Source organism: Carassius auratus, unplaced genomic scaffold, assembly GCF_003368295.1.
Source record: "Carassius auratus strain Wakin unplaced genomic scaffold, ASM336829v1 scaf_tig00008516, whole genome shotgun sequence".
Classification (NCBI taxonomy): Eukaryota; Metazoa; Chordata; class Actinopteri; order Cypriniformes; family Cyprinidae; genus Carassius; species Carassius auratus.
This window is the reverse complement of record NW_020523947.1, coordinates 73686-86319: the sequence shown is the minus strand read 5'-3', so window position 1 is coordinate 86319 and position 12634 is coordinate 73686. Positions and strand designations below refer to the sequence as shown.

The window sequence follows — 12634 nt, the reverse complement described above, 5'->3', positions numbered from 1 at the left end:
GTAGCTGAAATGGCCAGATTAGCCATGGGGCGAATGGCTATTTCAGGGCTTGCTGTCTCCCCTGTACACCGTTGGTTTGGTTCACAAGGAAGCTGCCTTCACAGTTGTGGTCATGAGTTTATATTCAGCCATCTTCCTGTCTTAGGTGCTAAGTTGTGGGTAGTACATTGGTGTTCATTTTGTGAAGAAAGACAGTTACTGGAAGTAGACTCAATAGAGTGTTTGCATCTGTCAGCATGATGGTTAAGGGGCCTAGGGACTCCCTGTTAACATAGTGTGAATGTGGAAATACCACATTCATTATCGTACATTGAGCGTCCCAAGGACCAGGCCAGCCTTCTCTCAGCTGCTCTTGCCACTTGGTGAGTCCTAAATCAAGGCCAGATTCCAGGCAACATTGAGCAGCATTTCAGATCCAGGCCAAATTCCTGGCAGTGGTGTGTGATGTTTGAAGCCTCACTGGATGGCCTGGAATGTTTCCAGTAGAGGTACAGGATCCTGTTCTCCCCCATCAGCTGGAGAGAATAAAAAAAATCCTTTATGGACAGGGTCCATGGGGAATCTGCAGATGGTGCATTTTCCACATTGATTTTGTTAGGGGAAAGAAGCTGAAATGTTTATTAATTTAGATAATGTTACAGATTTCCATTTTGGTTTTTAAGTCAGTTTGATTCGATTTGTTTCAACATGATTTCAGTTCTGATTCACTTTTACTCTGATTACCTAACTTGGACGTATTTTAAATATAATGTCCATTTGTCTTTCTAACTATACTGTAAATTATACAGGGCAGTCGCAAAGCGATTCAGAACAGCAACTACTCATTCACTAAAAAAGTCACCATGAAATTCAAATGGACAATTCTAATTTCCTATTTAAAGAAATTGCATTGTTTATAAATAATTTAGCCATGCACATTATTTAATAAAATAAGGTGAGTTTTAATCCCCCCTCCATCCAACTGTGACTACATGAAACTGGGATAATAACCAGGAAAAGAAAATAACTAGGGACTTGAATAAGGGTAAAAGCATGTCTTCATATTAAGGTAAAATTTGAAGGGATTTACGGACAGCATGCTAATTGGAACAACGTGCCGAGATGCCTTACACATCAGGATAGTCATAATAGGGCAGAAAGGGACCTTTGTTACTCTCCAGATCATATTTTGTTCTTACCTGGATTTGAACTCTGCCTTTATGCTAGCAGCCCGGATCCTTAACCCTCAGGCTTACAGGACCCCTAGTGAGACACAGGCAGAGAAAAATACATTTGATCAGAAGAACAGTTGAGACTGGTGAGATAATGCATCCGTGCAGGGAAAGGTAAAACCTGCCATTGTGTTCACAGATGGAGGAAAGGTGTTTGCACAATTAGCAGAGAAGCAGTGTCACTCAGATGATCAAAATATAACGATATAAACGCAAACCCACGTTGGCTGTAAATTGAGATGACCGCAGGAGCAGGTAGAGTGATGGGGCGTTTGATTTAGCTGTCATTCTGTGTACCTGCCAGTCTACCTCCGAATACATCCCACTTTGCTTGAGTGACCTGATGGGTCACCCATTTGACTAATTTCAAATAATTGAAGCGATCCCTGACCCTCAGCTTTGTAACTGTAGTGAGCTGCTGATGTTAAGCTTCTCAAAAATCAGCCTAATATCTTGGCTGAGCGATATCCAATGCGGCCTGGGAGGTTGGTACACTAACACTTGGTCTCAAGGGTCAGGTGAGCTCTCATGGGTATAGCCTGATCAGCCAGACTCGCCATTATGTGCTTCAGGTAACCTCTACTCACAAAGACCAGAATGCCTTCAAAGAGACCTGTCATCTACCCTGAGGAGGACCCCGTGTCATTATCCGTGGTCTACGATCTCCTCGACCAGCAACAGTTCTTTTATAAAGAGCTGATCGAGCTACAGGAGAAAAACTACAACTCCTTCCTGCAGATGCTGGTGGACTCCACCAACAGGCCGACTGACAGCGTGGTGCGAGTCGAGATGTTCAGGATTTGAAAGAACATCAAGCGGGCTGAGTGCCTGGCAGAAGGTCTGGTGAAGGGTCCGAGAAGTGGTGGATGGCCTGACCTCGCTGAGGTCCAAACCCGGGAAAGCACCCAGTTAAAATGGAAAAGCATGATGTAAAAGAAGAGTGATGGCTGGGGCAATGAACCCAAGGTGAAGAGACTGGTGGCTGATCTGACGATATTCAGTTTGATGGGATAAAGGTTACTTTATCAAGAATTGCCCTTCTTTAGTGTTCCTTTGAATATATTTAGCGGTTTTCATATTGTGGTCTTTAAGGGACATTCATTCACCATTAGTTTATGATTTGGGATGTGGTATTTTGTCTTGTTTACTGGCATTGATTAGTTAATTGGCTTCTATTGAGTTTTCAAGAAGAAGCTTTGAGTGTCAGGAAGATAAAGCAGATGGAGCAGATGTAGTAGAGCAGTTTTTGCTTTTTAAATAAAACTTTATGAAGAGCATTGAGTGTGGTAGTTTATTTTGTATATTCCATGTGATGGTAAAGCTCTTTTACTCTTATTTATTGGTTTGATCTGATTTTGTAACTATTGTTTCTTCATGACATGGCGTCTGTCCCATTAGGTTTTGCTCAGTTTGTAAGTGCTTGGCACAATAAAACAATGTTTATGACCCTTGTTTACTCATCGCTTTTTCCCTCTCCATTTCCAGGCTGACCAACTCACCGAGGAGCAAATTGCTGGTAAAGCCAATCTGTGTGTGTTTCTGGTGTAAACATGCCCTGAATTAACTTTCATTGTCAGGGTGAATGTCACCTAACCACTTATTCAGCTAGATGATTCAGGAAAACCGATCCTGTGAAAGTTAAGTTTCATATATGTCAGGTTTTTTTATACAATTTTGATGTGTTTCCACACAGAGTTTAAGGAGGCGTTCTCCTTGTTTGATAAGGATGGTGATGGTACCATTACAACCAAAGAACTGGGCACAGTGATGCGCTCGCTCGGCAGAACCCCACGGAGGCTGAACTGCAGGACATGATCAACGAGGTGGATGCTGATGGTGAGTTGGATTTAGTTCCCATTTCAGAAATGAAGAAACCGTGATGCTCTCTATCAGGAAACACGTCATACAGTATACTAGGGGTTAAGGTTAGGATTAGTCTTTGTTTCAGTGTGGTGTAGGCAGTCAACTCTGTGATTCAAATGACCAATGAAATCTTTGGAATCCGCTGCAGGGTGGGTTTGTGCTTAACTGCTTTTGGGGGAAGGGGGGAACGTCATAGATGACATAACTGACACTCCTGTTTATTTAATTTTTTATTTAATATTCTGACATACTGATTATTTATTTTGCGCTACGAGTCATTTTTGTAGGTCAGACAGCAGAAAAGCCAGTTGAAAAATAGCAGGTAATAAAGATCTCATGAAACCCATTACAGTGTTTCCACTACATTCATTCTGCTGTGGCAGGACTAAAAATCATCCATGGCTGCAGCTTCACAGTGTCACCACTCACATCATTTGTAGTCGAGGAACTCACAGTAGCGATGGGAAGTTCGGATCATTTTACTGACATTTTGTTAATTTTCAACAGAATATAATTAAAATGTTACATGTTATTATCCAAATCCCCCAACAAATCTATTTATGCAAACATTGATCACATTACATAACTATAATCCAACCAAACCAAATTATAATAAACCGAAATGATGAATACATTGCTTAGCTGGCTGAGCAATCTGTTAGTTCACCTCACCTCCCGAGTCTTGGGGTGGTTTGTTCTTTTGTCACATCACATCCCCCTGTGTTAACCGAAAGTTATGTAGTCTTTACAGGAAACAAATTATTAGTTCATTTGTTCAAGTCACGTGACAGCCCCATAAGCATAAGGCGTTGCAGTCTGTACCGGAAAAGACTCTTTGAGTCTTCAGGTCCGAGATGTTCGTTCTTTTGTGACCTCTTCCTGGATCAGTATCTTGTAATGTTGTGTTACATTTAGAAATGATCAAAGTGATTTTCCCCCGCAATACAGATAAAGTTTAAAACATTAACCAACTCTTTATTACCAAATTCAGGGTTATAAAAAAAAAAGAAACCATCACAGGAATTCACAATTTATAGATCGTAAGAAAATAAGCTATAAAGCTCAGATAAAATAGTATACCACAAAACCTTACGTACCTTTAAGAGTAAAGAAACGAAATGACATGCTTGTTTGAAAGGAAGTTTGGGAATTATCATCTTATTTCTGTATCCATTGCTGCTGTCACCATTCAAAACTATTATCTTATTATTATTATGCAGTCTTTGCTCGGACTTGAAGACTCGGAAGATGAACTAATAATTTCTCTCTCCAGTACAGACTGGATAGCCTCTGGTCTATGTGGCTGCATGTGATGAACAAACGACTCTAACCCGAAAGACTCGGGAGGTAAACTAATCATTTCTGTTTCCTGTACAGAACCTACTGGAGGTTGCGCATGTTTGGTCAATATGAACTGAGCAAATCCCTTGCTGAGAGAACTTGTTGCTCCTGAGTCATATTAAAGATTTGTACTAAATGAACCAACATTCAGTAACAACCCATCACTCATGGGGTCTATGGGATTGACTTCCATTTGGAGCCAGTCTCTAGCAGCCAGTCGATAAATTGCAGTTTAAGTCACTTCCATGTTGGATTCAAGAGAGAGACTGAAAGGTTGGTGCTTGTTCTAGAGCAGGACCTGAATTTAGGCGCAGGAATTGTAGTATTGCTCATAATTCAACTCATTCCTGCAGAATCTGCTTCAATAAATCAATGACAGAATTTATTGTGCTTGTTACTTATCCTTTTTTTTTGTTGTTGTTAAAATAAATTAAATTCTGAGTCTGAGTGCATGTGATTCTTGGGTAGAGAGATTTAGCCACAAGGGGTAAGGGGTGTGATCAATGGGAAATAGTTCTGCCACCACAGCTGAAAAAAGTCCTAGAGGAAACCCAGCTTTACATAATCTACTTTGGCAGTGGTGGCCATGGAATCAAGAGAGTGTTTGTGAAGAGCTCCATCGAGAAGAACATGCAATGTAAAGAAAACCACACACACACACACACATTTATATGCAAGCACGTGTCTACATCCACATTGTCAGATTACACGCGCTGTGTGAGCCCTCTGGGAATGGCTGTAGTGATCATTTTCACACACGCATGCACACAGGAGGATGTCATATTTGTCCCGTGTAATGGAAATATCCCACCTCAGCTTGGTTAACCTCAAGAGAATAAAACACATTTCGGCTTGAGAAACCCAGAACCTTCAACATGCCTTGTTTGGAATAAATTTAGAAATGAAAATGTGATCAATATTAACGTTCTGCACTGTTTTGTCTAAATTAAACATGAAAGTCTAAAAGCTAAAATGAGTCATTTAAAATGCTACAAGTAAATTTCAGTCATTGCAACATTTAAAGCATGAAAAATGCATATTCATTTTGAGGTAGCTAAAGATTACCATTTAACTTTTATCATTTTACTAGTGTTTTAAATAAAAACTCTACTGTTGATACATTGTGTCCCTAATTTGATTTGTTTAATCTCACAATATAAGAAAATAAACAATAATTCCTGTGACCTTTCTCATAGTTTAAGTAATTCTGGAGAGTGTTTGCTGTGACTCTCAACTAGGACTAATTCACTTTACCTAGATGTCACTCAAACACACTAAATATGTGCTATTAGACCTCATTATAATTATGCCCTATTGACTCCCCTGCTTTCATCCTGAACTCCAGGGTACTTTATCCGAGTTTTCCAAACATTCCGGCCCATTTCCATTTATTCTTTCTCTGTCCCTTCCAGGTAATGGAACCATCGACTTTCCCGAGTTTCTGACAATGATGGCACGGAAAATGAAGACACAGACAGTGAGGAGGAGATCCGCGAGGCTTTCCGAGTGTTTGACAAGGTCAGTGCTGAAAAGAGGGCATGGTGGTAAGATGGTGTGTTTGCTTTCATGGAAAGAGTGAGGAGGCAAGGAAAAACAAAGCAACCCTTGGAAAACTAAATAAGCCCTTGTTCCACGTGAAGCTGCAGCTGGTTTGAAGGGATTCACAGTCACTTCCACAGTCAGACATCTCTCCCTACAAGTTTACTAGGACATTTGATTGTCAAATATTTAGGAAAAAGCATCATTGAACTGCTTCCCTTTGTTGAATGTTACCACTGCTGCCCCTTTTATCTGCATTATGCTTCCACAATACGTTGTTACACTTTTAAAATCACCTACTTTGGATTTAGTGGTTTAATATATTTTAATGGCATGACACAGCTGACTTATTGATCCTGTCTGTGTCTGAAAGGATGGGAACGGCTACATCAGCGCAGCAGAGCTTCGCCACGTCATGACAAACCTCGGTGAGAAGCTAACGGATGAAGAGGTGGACGAAATGATCAGAGAAGCTGACATCGACGGCGACGGTCAGGTCAATTACGAAGGTACGACGCAGCTGTGTGCTGAGATTACCTGGAAAGGGTCGCCGTTTTATGCAGATTAAACATTACTTTTATAAATTGCCACTTCAATTACATTAATGTAGCTTGGATTTGGATAATTTGCCTGCATATACAAAAATGGAGAATAATTTAAAAGAGCAGCTTGCAAACTAGTGGATTTTGTGCTCATGTTGTGATCATGAGCCTCGTGTCTGAAGTGTCCATCTCTCTTTCTGTCCACAGAATTTGTACAAATGATGACGGCAAAGTGAAGCTCTTCTGTTCTCTCCTGACCTCTTTAGAAGACAAAAAAAAAAATCAGTCAAATGTTTTACTTACCTCTTACGCAAAAATATTCATTTATTCATACTGTTTCTGTATAGAAAATACTGAATGTTATAAAAGGAAAATGTCCATATATAGAAAAAAATATATATAATAAAACAAACAAAAAAAAAAGACATAAATGACCTGCATGTACTGGTTAATGGTCCTGTTCCCAAAGAACTGCTTAGACGTCTACAAAATGATCAATCAATTAATCCTGATATCAAACCTTCAGAAACTAAAGTAAAGCATCTGGTGAACTGCTTAACTGGTTCCATTTGCTAGTGGCGATGTTTGGGCTGGCCATTCGTCTTCTACTTCCTGTTTCTGTTCTACATGCATGCAGCTTGAGTTCAGAGCCGCTATTGAGGCGGAAACCTCAGCGATGTCTGTGGGAGCGTTCTGGGGGTGAATCTAAAAGAGGTTTGAATATCGTTTGGCGGTGGTGGGCGGGTTTTTTCGGAATCTGCATAGAGGACGAATGAATGGGACCTTTGCAGTTTGCTTCAATAACTTAATAAAGAGATATTTCTAAGAAAAATGAGCAGTTAAGAGATTTTAAAATTTGTTTGGCATGTCAGGATATTTGGCGTTTTGTTTCTTTGTGCATTGTGCCCAATAGCAGGGGCATTTAGCGGGAGGGAGTGGCTTGGGAGTTTAAGGGTGTGACCTTTCACCTTACGTGGAAGTGTTTTTCGGGTAAGGGCAATGGTGACTGTATCATAAATGTTTGTATCTTTAGTTTTTCCTCTGGGCTCTGACCGTGAGCATGTTGATTTTTCTCTGGAGAGCGCAAAAGAGGGCTTTGGCCGCCAGGGGTTTGTTTCGACTGCCCACCTTCAGTTCTGTTTATGTTCATTCCAAGTTGTACATGCTTGTCTTTTGATTTTTTTTCCAATAAAAGAACATGAACTCAAAGCTCTCAACCTTGTTTGTCCTTTTTGTCATCCTCTACAGAAACATTTAGGGAAGCTTTTGCAGCCAACCTACAGAAATCACCATGGCAACCACTCTCTTTCTGTATGTCTCTGTATATATGTGTGTGTCATGTTGTGTGAGCGCTGATCCATCCGAGCGCAGGCTTGAGCGCGTCGGTCTTTGGGGATTTTAGGGGTTGCCTGGCAACTTGGATCTATGGCTCTGGTGGTTGAGGGGGATATCAAACACCATGTGGGAGCTGGAGAAGAGACTCTGGAGAAATGGAGTGTGTGTGTGTGTGTGTGTGTGAGAGAGAGAGCGAGAGAGAGACTACAGCTGATTGGATCCACCTCTTGTAGTCAGGCAGAGTTTAGCCCTACAGCAGATCTACAGTATGTCTCCCTTTATCTTTTTGTTTCTGGAATAATTCGTTCTCATTTGTCCAGTTGAAGCTTTACCACATAATTCGCATCGGATTCAATGTGAGACTTTTGCACTTAATTTTCAGACTCGCTCTTAATTTACAGCTATTTAAAGCCTGGGCTCAGTGACAGTGTGCTCGGGGGTGTAGAGATGATTGTGCATCTACTATGTGCTCAGCAGTGAGAAGCAGGATACAGTGACAGGCGTGTGGGAGGAGAGAGAGAGAGCGCGCTAACAGCCCACATCTCTCTGCTCTTCTGACTGATGAGCTGCACGTGGCCAAGTGTGTGTGTGTGTGTGTGTGTGTGTGTATTAAATGCATTACTTCCAAGAAAAAGAATCCGAGAATGGCTGAAGGCTTCAGAAAATGTTCGGCTGTATATGCAGAATGTTCTGGTTACTTGTTGCCTCTGAGATAAGACAGAATGTCTTTTCATGATTTGGTTGCAGGCGATGGTTGGTCATACTCTCTCTGTCCTCTCAGGCTTTATGGGAAGAATCTCTGAGCTAGAATAGCAAAAATATCCCACATAAAATGTTTAACACAGCTAAATGTTTTGTTTGTTTGTTTTGTTTGCCCTAGAAATTTAATTTGAGAAAGAAATATTTAAAATTATAATATGTAACACTTCGGAACACTTCAGGATATCCTTCAATTGTTATTTTCAATTTGTAATAAAAAAAAAAAATAGAAATACTTAAAACATTAAGCTGATTAGTTAGAGAACTGGCTTATTTAGCATTTTTTAACTAACCAATTTTGGGGCATTTTAATATTTTGCTTAGTAAAATTCAAATTGTTAAATCAAAGAATGTTAAATAAATTTGATTTACAAATATTTAGAACTTTATTTAAAATTATAGACTATTTCTATTTTACTATTACTATTTTCTATTTTTTTGTATATCTGTCTTTATGCTGATATAGTTTGCCAGAATTGTTTGTATTAAACTCTTTAAAATCATAAAAAATCTTTAAAATCATAAAACTCATGAGAAACTTTTTTAATTCTTTTTTAAATTTTATGTAAGTCAAATAATAACCATTGCCAGTTCAATCAAATATTATTAAGCTGTGTTACTTCTGGTTTATTAATCCATTACATAATAGGATGTCAAATTGAGTGCTTTACAGTGTGGGATACAGTGTCACACAGTGAGCTAATAATAGTGTAACATGTCATCCAAGTATACCGTATATATTCATATAGAAATGTGAATATTGCACGCAGTATCCATGTAAGAGTTTGTAAGTGGTGAAACCAGATAAAAGCTAATACTCCAACACATCCCATTGATTCCCTTTCCTCCGAATGCACAGTCCGTTCAGAATTACAAGTGAACTTCAGTGGCCTGCTGTGACCTCAACTGAACACAGACAGTGAGACACACATATACATAGTGGATTAAGACCTATAATGTAGATCTGAGATGGTACTCAGTAATTTATAGATTCAAACTCCGCAGTGATGCTGAAATTAACACTGCAGCTTTAACCGTCTTGTCGTGTGGCATATTCTATTCCAAACACAAGCTTACTCGAACAGATTCCTTCAACTGCTTTCTACTTAGGACCCAGGCCCCTCCTCCTCAGCACGGGTTACATGGAGTTACTGTTGGGGGTCTGTAAACATATAGTGGGGAAAATTATTTGTAAATATTAAATAAATTATATAACAACCAGATATTAAACCAAACAAGAAAAAAAGTCACTATGTAAAGAAGGTAGCAACAGCTCTTTTTCTCATGTATTGTTACACCCCACAGAAAACATTTAGGCAGAGATTGGTCCAATCCTTCAGTTGTTGATTGGATGGAGAAAGATCTGAGATTACCTATGTTCTGACCTATTGCCTGCTTTATGGACTGTGACTTTGCACTGTGCTTTTCAATAAACTGCATTTGGATCTTCAATGTGTCCCTGTGCAGTTCATGACGTATACAACTCCAGTCCATCAGTTAACATCTTGTGAAGTGAAAAGCTGTGTAAGAAACAAATCCATCATTAAGGCATTTTAATTTTAACTGGAGAAAGCAATATTATGTATAGAGGACTTTACATAAGCCACGCCACAAGGATACCTTTCTATTTATGCTTTGATTTGAAAGAAAACAGCACATCCTTGTGTCGCGGCTGACACAGAAGAGTGTACGCAGTTTGCGATCAGCAGGTGTTCTCCAAAATGGCACTACAGTGATGTGGGGGAAACAGAGGAGACAAATTGTTGAATAAAATCATTATTTTTGTTTTCTTCTCATACAAAAATATTTTTGTGGTTTCATAATATAACAGTTGAACCACTGATGACAGATGGACTATTATGTAGGCTAATAAAACTCGTCCACATCTTGGATTTTCTGAGGTTGTGTAAACGATAAGGTGAACTACTCCTTTAAACCTTTGTAAAAGCGTATCCATGTCCCCATTTTTATTCTTAATAAATATATAATGTCAGCATACAGCTTATTTATTAATTTAGTTGTCACAGTGCACATCCTCCATGGAGCATCACTTAAGTTGTATGATCAGGTGTGTATGCGCGTTTGGCACAACTCCAGAGTGGTCTGGGAAAGACTCAAAGCTATCCGGAGCCATGTGTGTGTGTCTTTGTGTGTGTGAAGTAGGGAAGCCCATATGGTGGAAGAAGAGTGCACAGCGGTGGGGAATGAGATATGAGTGGATAAGGAGTGGGCTGTTTTAGATTGCAGACATCAGCATTTGATCTGTTCCACCTTGTGCTTTCCTCTCTGTGTTTGTGAGGAAGTCCCTGCTGCCACACTGTGAAACAGAGTGAGGTCATCATGCAGAAGAGGTGTGGCTTACTGATTGACAGGCTGCTCTGTGGGGTTAAATGATGCTGAAGTGAAACGCTATGCTGCAGGGCAGGGCAGAAACACACTGGTCACTGAAAGACAACAGGCTTGCATTACAGTAACAGGAGAAACTGAACACATCCATGTAAACACACACGATCAAGAGTACAAAGGGGAGTTTGCACTTCATGCCTCACACACACATAGTTGGAGAGCAAAGGCTGCGTTGTTGATTGATATTTTAAAATGCATCCCCATTTAGAACAGGTCACATTGGACAGCATTGTTTAGGATCTCAAAATAAATTGGGTGGGGTGAGACAGGCTAATGCCATGACTGAGTTATAGCTCAGATCTTCACTCAGGCTTTGAAGGATAATTATTATAATTCACTCAAAAATGAACATGCTGTCATCATTTACTCACCATCACAATGTAAGTTACCAAATTAAAAGTGAAAAGGCTGCTGTTGAGCTCCAGAAATAACAAAAATGTCATAAAAATATAGTAAAACTATTTTAAACTTTTTTTTTTTTTTAGTACAGTTTTAATCTTCTGATGCCATATAAACCAAAAATGTACTAATTAGTAAAACTTATTCATCACTCTCAATGCGTCAATCGCGCTACATTCAATAAGAATCAGTCAACGATTCGCGCCAGGTTTCTTTCTTTTTTGCCATTTGACAGCATTATGACTTAGATTACACAACTAAGTGCAAGTAAACCCAGTCTTGGTAAATAAATACAAAAATACTGAAAAATTCAGGGTCACAAAAATATATTCTAAATTTTGTTAATTCATAACGACAATTATGATGTAAAATGAAAGTGTAAAATTATCTATCTTTCTATCTATCTATCCGTCCGTCCATCCGTCCGTCCGTCTATCTATCTATATTTAAGATATAAAATATATATATTTTATTACAAAGCATATTATGATTAACTTTATGTAGCCATATCCTCTTCAGGTCATTTATTTATTTAGCCAACCAATCCCAATACCTACAACCCCTTATGTTTTAACATTTATTTTGCTAATTAGAACGTTTTGTTAATTTATTGACCTCTCTGCAACTAAAGAGATTCAGTGAAAACTCTGTCCTTCTGTCCTTCAGGACTACAGCAGAGTGTCTCATTGATCTATTCTCTCCATTACTCCCTTGCCAGGATGTATTCTCATGTCATTCTTTCTTTGCTTGGTTGCTCACTTGGGCCTTTAGACCTGCCACTTTGTAAAGTTGCTTGGAGACAATCGCCATTGTTATGCTATAAATAAAGTTAATTAACTGGAATTGAATTTAAATTTATTTTATCAGAGTACAGTGAGTCCTTCCCGTAATCCTCTCTCTCTCTCTCTCTCACTGGATGTTCCTGCTATGTCCGTCTCTTTCCCAGTCTCCATCTGTTACTTCTCCTCCCACGCTTTCATCCAAGGGATGGATGGATGGATGGATGAATGAGAAGATTGCGAGTGTTGTAATATCTGTGTTGTGTGTGGAGGGAGGTGCTGATGGGACAGTCATCTGCTGTAACTGTTTGTTACAGACTGGACACCCCTGTGGGAAAAGCATAATTTGTAACACATTGCTTCACAGTGGAACAGCTGTACGAATTAGCATGTGTGTGTTTGTGTGTGTGGGGTGTTTGCTGATTTGTATTGTAATTAGAGAAGTTACACAGTTCTTAGA

General features: G+C 39.4%; 1 pseudogene; it reads left to right on the top strand.

Annotated features, from left to right (window-relative positions):
- Positions 1-1808: 1808 nt before the first annotated feature.
- Positions 1809-7705, top strand: LOC113072068 (calmodulin-like; annotated as a pseudogene).
- Positions 7706-12634: the final 4929 nt, after the last annotated feature.